Source organism: Brassica oleracea, chromosome C2 (assembly GCF_000695525.1).
Source record: "Brassica oleracea var. oleracea cultivar TO1000 chromosome C2, BOL, whole genome shotgun sequence".
NCBI lineage: Eukaryota > Viridiplantae > Streptophyta > Magnoliopsida > Brassicales > Brassicaceae > Brassica > Brassica oleracea.
Window position 1 is genome coordinate 46,148,813 of NC_027749.1, and position 2,018 is coordinate 46,150,830.

The 2,018-nt window shown below is 38.8% G+C and overlaps 1 long non-coding RNA gene across 1 annotated transcript; it reads right to left on the reverse strand.

Annotated features, from left to right (window-relative positions):
* Positions 1-871: 871 nt before the first annotated feature.
* LOC106326527 lies at positions 872-1,687 on the reverse strand. Its single transcript, XR_001267256.1, has 4 exons — positions 1,595-1,687; positions 1,154-1,267; positions 1,038-1,069; positions 872-962 (listed from the first exon to the last, which is right to left on the reverse strand). It is a non-coding gene; the product is annotated as an uncharacterized LOC106326527 (long non-coding RNA).
* Positions 1,688-2,018: the final 331 nt, after the last annotated feature.

A 2,018-nucleotide genomic window follows, 5' to 3' on the forward strand; every position in this document is an offset into this window, starting at 1 on the left:
TTGTTGGATCACCACTAATGGCGGAAGCCATGGCGGTTCGAGCGGCTCTATCAAAGGATGTGGAACTCGAGATCTCCGATCTTAGACTCCACACCGACTGCTTAACGCTCCTTGGAGCAATCACCGGCAAATCACAGAGAAAAGAAATTATTGGAATTGTCTCAGACATCCGATCAATCTCTTCTGCTTTCGCTTCTATCCTTTTTCTTCATATCCCGAGATCAAAAAACTCAAACTATGATCGCTTAGCTAAGGCGGCTCTTCACCATCCTGTATTGAACTTGGGCTAAGGCCTTTTGGGCCAGAATCTCTTTTATCTTTTAATATAATTTCAGTGACCAAAAAAAAAAAGATGATTCAGTTCACAAGTCACTAGTGATAGCTTTTTCTTTTTTGACTCAGTTCACATGTCACTAGTGATAGCCCGGTGATAGCTAATTACATTGTGCACATAAAAGAAGTGTAAAAGTAAAAACTTTCAAATGTCATCAAAATCCCAAAAGGAAGAATATGGTGATTGTTTCTTGGGACTATTTATTCACACACTATACAAAGTAATATGAAATTCAAAACCGTATACTTCTACATCAAATTGTCTATTTGTTGAACACATACCAACTCCTAAATCTCATCATCACTTCCTTCCGGTCCATGGAGTTCGCCCCTACATATTGTTAGTTTGTTGTTATATTAGTGAAACCATTTCTATATATATAGAGGGATATAAACAAAGTAAAAATATCACATTACCTCATAACCCAGTAACTATTTGGATCAGTTACCTGTGAGAAAGAAACCACAAAATCAATGAAACCACACATAATAAAGTTGAAGAATTGAGTTTGCTTTGGTGGAATCTGAGTCTTGGGGGGTCTTTTCTTACGCCATAAATGCCGATCTCATTGGAACAAACGACACAAAAGATATCTTTGACCGTTCTTTCAACCAGAAATGTATTGAAGCTGCCACCAAAATTAAGGTTATATATATTGGTTAAAATTCTCAAGCAACATGAAACAAAGTGCATATATACTTACAGTCTAGAGAACTCATACTCGTGACGACCATTCTGAAAAGAAAACATGAGAGGCATGTCAAAATGCAGTGTCAAGTTAAAGATGAGATGTAAGTACTGTGAGAAAACGTCGATCACCTTAGAGATGATATTACTGGGGAGTGCGAGATGTGTGTGGCACTTTTTGCATGTATAGACTGGTCCCTCGAGTTCTATCACGAACACTCTTCCCATCTTCCACCAACCTGGAGACTAGAGTCCCACGAGATCGTGATTGACTAGAGAAGGCCAAAATGAAGAGATATGCAAGACAACGACAATCATCATCAAGAACGATCAACGAGGAATTCAAGAAACTGGAAACGATGCCAAGAATCAGTTCGCGAGTCCGAGAAAAGAGAGATAGAATTTACAACGCGCGCTATAAAGGAAACCCTAGAATGTTTGCGGAAGAAGAATCCATGGATTCTCACTGATTATGCGGATTCTATTCAACGAGTTTAAGAGAGGGAAGTTGCTAAATGTTGCAGCGATTAAACACAAACGAGAGAGAGACTACGAGAGGGCGAGAGAACTCACAGTGGCCGGAGATGGTGACTCAGAGGCGGGATGAGAAGTCAGAGAGAGAGAGTGTCTTGGAACCAAAAGATAATCTTGTTTTGGAGTCGGGAGGAGAGCGGGAGGGAGAGGGTTTTATATTACGCTTTAACTAAATATCAAGAAGAAGAAAAAGGAGAACAATAATTCGGTTTATCACGGAAATAGTTTGTTTGAGATCAATTGGATCCACATTGAAGGGGGTGTTATCTGAATTTCATAAAGTATTAAGCCATTTTCGAGAGAGATAAAAAGTAGTTAAGACTAAGTCAACGTTTCGGCCTTTGGGTGGGGTTTGGACCGGTTTATGTAATATCCAACTTATCAATTGGGCTGTACAATTTAATTCTTCATCAATCATTTTTCAAAGTGAAATCAAATGCAAAAGCCGATTTATTTATAAAAT